We start from the raw sequence: 6,356 nt of genomic DNA, 5'->3' as shown, positions 1-6,356 counted from the left end.
CCCTCTCACCACCACCCCGCGGCCACCTTAAGCTCCCCTCACTCAAGTTGGTGCTGACAATTTCCAGAAACAGTGTGTTCCGGAAACGCTCCTCTTTTGGTCAGCTGTCCTCCTGCGTTTGCTCTGACTTCTCCGCTCCTTTGATCCTGGGAGCCCGCCTTGATCTCTGCCATCAGGACTGTGGCTGAGCAAATGCAACTTGTACCTGGGTTACCACGGGCTCCCAGATGCTCTGTGACTAGAAGGATCTGGCGGTTCCGGGGAAAGGTAGCTCTGCCCATAGAGGTGAGGCCTGGAGCGGATCCTGACAGCATCCTGCGGGGAGCAGGGCACGGCCCACGCCTCCTGGAGAGGCTGACCCTGCGGACTCGCGGGAGGGGCGCCTTTCCCACTTCCTCCTGGGCCCCCGAGGAAGTTGGCCCCGGACAGGGCAAGGGGTTTGGCTTCCCTCTGGCCTGGCGCCTTCCTGAGGGCTTCTGGAATTCAGCTATTTCAGCGAGTCCCTTTCTGTGGACTTCTACACTGAAGGTGCCAGGACAGTGAACTGAAGGGACTTGACGTGAAAGACCCCCTCGCAGATACTTCTGTTTGATGTTGCAGGGTGTTAAGTTTTAAAGACCTGAATGACGCTTGTCATTTATAGTCTTATTGGAAGTTTACAGTGGTTTGTTCTGAGTCTCATGTTGTTCCCGTCTATCAAAAGAACTGGTAATATTGGAGTATTTCCAGAGGTCAGCCACTGAGCTTTCTGGACAGTTTCTTTTAGAGCTTGTGTCCCCAAAATTTGGTTACTGTGTCTGAAAATGAGGCAGGCTGCTCTTGGCATTCATAATGGTCTAACGTGGTAGGGGGCCAAGGAGGTGGGAATTGGGGGGGAGGTGTTTGGGAGATGGGCTCAGAAAGCATGGAGAAAGTTTAGAAGGTCATGTTACTTAGAAGTTCCTGAGGAGCTAGTATTCACCCAGGTCCTGGTCCACAGCAGCCTCAGGTGGGTTAGATGACCGCAGATGGAGCAGAGAGCCCTGTGGAGTGACCACCCCCACCCCCATGTGCTCAGTTCCATCTCAATAGAAATCTTACCTTAATGAGAAGAAAGGAATATTCAGTATGTTGCTCAGTATCTTCCAGGGGCTGGTTGTGTCTTAAAGGGAGCCGTTTTACCCCTGATAGTGGAAGTACAGTAGGAACACAGACCTACAGCTTTTGAGTCTGACCCCCTCTTAGAGCTGGTCGCCCATCCTCAGCTGCTTGAGCCACAGCTGGCGCCAGACGCCATGCTGAGTGTCTGGGAAGCTCTGCTGGCTGACACCTGGCCTGGCTTGTAAATGGGGGACCAACCATCCCATTTTTAGCACCAAAATCCTGCATCCCCAGCACAGCAGGACGGTTGGTCAGCTGTGAGCTTCTAGGAGCTGTTTCTGGGGCTTTCTGAAGCCTGTCCTGTGGTCTTGATGCCATCCTGTGCCATGTGTCTGAGCATCTGTATGCCTTGAGCATATGTAGGAGGAGTTCCTCACCTTCCTTATCTGCCCTGCAGACTGTAAGCTCCTTAAGGGTAGGCAATGGGTCCTGCATCTTTCCATTCCAGTAATAACTTGCAATTAGAAGGTGTTCCTTCAATCGTTACTCGGGTTTTAAATGTGGAAGTCAATACAGGTCTGGATATTTGCAAAAACACTTGTTTTGCTTTTATAGTAGATCATTTTAGGAAAAGACGTTTAATTATGTCTTTCTAATTACTGTGTCATTTGTCCTGCAGGTTCCCCCCAAAGACCTCAAAACGGCTCATCCAGTGGGTAAAAGCTGTTCAGAGGGATAACTGGACCCCCACTAAGTATTCTTTCCTCTGTAGTGAACATTTTGCCAAAGACAGCTTCTCCAAAAGGCTGGAGGATCAGCACTGCCTGCTCAAGTCCATGGCCGTGCCCTCCATCTTTTACCTGATGCCACACCAGGAGAAAGGACACCAGAAAGGCCTTGGGGGGCCTTGGGGGGCCTGAGGGGACATTCGAGTGAAGCAGAAGAGAAGGGAGCTGCAGGTTCATCGTCGTCCTCAGGTGAAAACCTGATGGACAAGCCAGAGTGCTACAAGTTGAAGCGAGCCGCTCTGCAGGGTGAAACTGCACCGAGGGCCACCCAGGAGGCGCCGGTCAGGAGAGGGCACAGCACTCTCTGGAAGGAACTCAGGAGATGGTGTGGCCATCACAGCCTCAGGCAGCCAGGGAGAAGCAAACACCTCTACTGTGGATCTTGGCGATGAGCTCACCACCTCCCCCTATGGGGCCAGCTAGATAAGAGTGGGGTTTCCTCAGATGACTTTCTCTCCCACCCCCAGGATCTGGGGCATGCAAATTTATCGGCTTGCTTCCTTCCTAACAGAATTTTCTTCTCCAAACACAATCCGGAGAGGTGCATCCCCAAGAGCCTGTCGAAAGAAAGAGGTTGGAGAGATACGTGGAGCCTGGTTGCAGGGGGACCAGCCTGGGGCCAGACAAGGGCTTGGCCCAGAGCCGCCAGACTTTATCACTCAGACTGATGCCTCAGAAGCCCCCTAGAGCCCCTCTGTCCCTCTGACACGTCAGCCCGACGCCAGCTGTGGAATCTGCAGAGTGAGCCCAGTGATGCAGCCCCATGTCCATCACCACGGTCATCCTGTCAGCGTCGGGGACCTGCAGACTCCTGACTCGCCGCACTCCTACTGCTTCTGCTCTGGGCAGAACAAGAGCCAGGGGTGCTGCCTGCAGGGGCAGGTGGCAAAGAATGGAGAGCCGAAGACCCTGCGGCAGAGGGTCAGTGCTCAGACAGCAGGCGTCCAAGCTACAGGAGAAGCTGGACGAGCTGAAGACAGTGAGCTTCCCCTCCCTGAGCAGCCTGCTGTCCCCCTGCCAGGGTCAGTACCAGAGCCTGGCGGCTCGCCCCGCCCGGTCACTATGAGGGGTTTCTTGCTATGTGGCTGAGGGCCCCTGAGCACTTCTGTGTGTCACATCCTCCCTGCTCTCTTGGGAGAAGGCTCTGATAGTAGCCGTGCCTTGTAGACAGGGAGCCCAGGCTGGAGAGCTTACCTCCCTCGTTCCAGGGCACTCGAGAGGCATCTGTAGCTGTCGCGGTCTAGCTGGTGGGAAAGGAGGCATTTCAGGTCAGCTGGGAAAGCCAGAACTACCCAGTGAGTGGTGCCTGGACAGTTGGTTTTCCACTTGATCGGGGGAAAGTCAGCTCTATTGCATACCGCACACAACATAAACTCCAAATGAGTTAGGATCTAAATGTCAAATAAAATAGACACAGTAAACTATTAGAAAAGTTTCAGGAGAGTCTTAAAGTCATGAGGAGGTTCTTTCCATTCGTGTTTTAATGAACATCCTCAAAGTTAAGTCTTTTTGAACATTAATAATAATTTCTTTCAAATTTTAAATGTGTTCAAGTAGAATACATTCTCTTTTGTAAAAATTAAAACACTGCAGAAATATGTTTCCCCATTACAGAAGTGGGGAAAATCCCCCCACTTTTATTCCAACTTTTATTCCTTGTTGCTAGTAAAATTTGGCGTGTTATCTCTTAGATCATTTTCTATGCACTTACATATTTTTTTATGGCTATGTTTCTGCTTTTCTTCATATTTTACTGTTTAGTGCTTGCAAAAATTGGTTTCTAGATCTTCTTTACATATTGAGGATAGTATCTTTTGCCTGTTATCTATACATGGAAAACATTTCCCTACCACGTTGTTCATTGGATCTGGGTCAATGTTTGTCTTGTAGGATGTAAGTAACACTTCAGGTGGAAAAGGCTCTTGTGTGACAGGCTGCTCAGGACCTTCTGGGCCTCCAGGTCAACCATTAGCACAGCCCAAAATAAAAAAAAAAACCAAAACCCATCCTGTGTGTTTCCAAATGCACCCTGAGGGAAGAACAGCTCCAGGTGAGGACCACTGATGTCCTGGTCAATTGTCCACTATATTCCCCCATCGTGTTACAGCTTTTTTGCGGTTTCTCATACCTGACGTTACTTCTGGGTACCTTCCTCTGTTCCTATTGGTCAGACTTCCCAACGTTTGTCACTATTACAGGTCCTTCCCGACAGCCAGCCCTTTACTCCATTGATCAGGTCTTCACTGTTGTTTCTACCTCATGAATCCTCACTTCTTTCTGCTTTTTTCTCCTGGAGGGAAGTGCTTAGCTTCTTCGTGTGCAGTTTCTATTTCCTGATCCCTGCAGTCAAGGCTGTGTCCCTTCTCCTGTCCCTTTCGCCTCACACCATGGATGTGCCGTGTGCTGCCCTCATTTCTGTTCATTTCTAAATAGTTTGTAATTTCAGTCGACTCCCTCTTTCACCTGAGTTATTTAGAAGAGTGTGGAGAAATTTTCAAGTTTGATAGATTGGGGGAGGGGAGCTAATTGTTTTGTAATTGTTCTTTAATTTTATTGCTTTAAGCTCCTATAACATGGTCACTTAAAGATATCTGCTTTTTAGAATCTTTTGATATTTCGTTGTGGCTTAATACACCATCCATTCTGGTGACTGTTTCATTGTGGTTGAGAAGAATGTATCCTCTCCAGCAGTTCCTTACACTGCTCTCCCTCAGGCTGAGGCTGGATCTGGCTTATTTGTGTGAGTGAGCAGATCTGTCTCCTAACTCACTGTATCACTCCCTCTGTTGATTTCTAAGAGAGTAAAGGTAGGTCTCCCTGTGATTCTGGAGGTGCCTGTGTCTTCCTGTTTGTGTGTCTAGTTTTGCTTTATGTTTCAAGACCATGTTGTTGGATGCATAAGTGTTCCTGACTATTATCAACACAGAAAACCCCTTTTTGTCCCATTGACACTCTTTTCTTTATCTCCTTATTTTCAACAAAATCCCTTTATCTTATAGCTATATTTGAACTCGATCTGAGAGCTTCTGTCTTTTTATAGAGTAATTTAATCCGTTTGCAATTATGATTGTTGATACGTTGGTATTTTGGCCTTCCAGTTTATTTTATTTTTAATTTGTTAGGCTTTCTCATTGTTTCTTTTTCTGTTCTCCTAGTGGATGTCTTTCAGCTTTTAAAAATAACCATTTAAGCCTGTCTTTCTGTAAATGCTTAGTGTTGATCAGTTCCTGTGTTGTACACTGCCAGCCCCTCACCCTCACTCCCCAGGTGGAGACTGTCTGTGATCTTAGTTCTATATTCTTCTTTTCCCCCTCAATCAGCCACAATTAGATGTAAATATGCATTCTATTGGTTACTTTATTCACCACTATTTTTTTTTAAATTTTTTGTTTATTGCAGTTAACATTGGTTTATAACATTGTAAAAATTTCAGGTGTACATCATTATAATTCTAAATCTGCATAGATTACATCATGTTCACCACCCAAATACTAATTACAACCCATCACCACACACATGTACTGAATTATCCCTTTCACCCTCCTCCCTCCCCGCTTCCCCTCTGGTAACCACCAATCCAATCTCTGTCTCTATGTGTTTGTTTATTGTTGTTATTATCTACTACTTAATGAAGGAAATCATACGGTATTTGACCTTCTCCCTCTGACTTATTTCACTTTGCATAATACCCTCTATTTATTGTATCCAGTGTTTCCTCTTTTTCATAAATACTTAATGACCTTTTTGGAACTCGAATGACAGTAAAATTTTGAGAGGAATCGAGTTTGAGATACTCCTTAGGTGCTGATGCCAGAGAGCCAGCTCCCAAGCTCTTCAAGTTGCCTCTGTGTGTCTACAGAGTGCGGGATGCTGAGTGGTGTTTACAGCCATGGAACTGAATGAGGTTTCCTGGAGAAACTGTGTGTCTGGAGAAGTGCTGGGGCCTAGCCTAGGGGCAGGCAGTGTTCGTAGAGGTGCAGCTGAAGAGGGTCCAGGAAAGGAGACTGAAAAGACAGAGCATGGGGTCATGGGAGCCAGGAGGGGAAAAGGGTATTGCAGAAAGGAGGTCCTCAGCTGAGCTGGATACATCTCTGATCAGAATGGAGAAAAGATGGCTGGACTTGGCCACATGGAGTCACTGGTGACTGCAGTCCCCTTGGAGTGGTGGCAGTGGTGCTGGGTCTAGAGTGGGTGAACGGGGGCTTTAGGGGGTGGTGCTGGAGATAAGGCACTTTGTTTAGGAGATTTAGCCCTGAAAGGGAGTTGGAAAATTGGACAGTAGCCAAAAGGGAACATGGCTTCAAGGGAGAGTTTCATGTGAATGGTGGAGACAAGGGAGCAGGTGTCTGAGCTGTGGGTGGGCCAGGATGGAGAGGAGGAGCTGTGAGGGCCAGGGAGGAGGGTGCTGAGCCCTGGGGAGGTGCAGGGCTGGGCTTTCCCCCCTAGGGAGCGGGCAGAGAGCAAAGGGACAGATGCTGAGCTGGTGGA

General features: G+C 48.2%; 1 pseudogene; it reads left to right on the top strand.

The window, feature by feature from the left end:
• LOC131414628 (peroxynitrite isomerase THAP4-like) overlaps positions 1 to 2,974 on the top strand; it is a 10,314-nt pseudogene extending 7,340 nt beyond the window's left edge.
• Positions 2,975 to 6,356: the final 3,382 nt, after the last annotated feature.

Source organism: Diceros bicornis, chromosome 15, assembly GCF_020826845.1.
Source record: "Diceros bicornis minor isolate mBicDic1 chromosome 15, mDicBic1.mat.cur, whole genome shotgun sequence".
In the NCBI taxonomy this organism is placed as follows: domain Eukaryota; kingdom Metazoa; phylum Chordata; class Mammalia; order Perissodactyla; family Rhinocerotidae; genus Diceros; species Diceros bicornis.
Note: the sequence above shows the minus strand (reverse complement) of the source record. Positions and strands in the feature narration are given on the sequence as shown.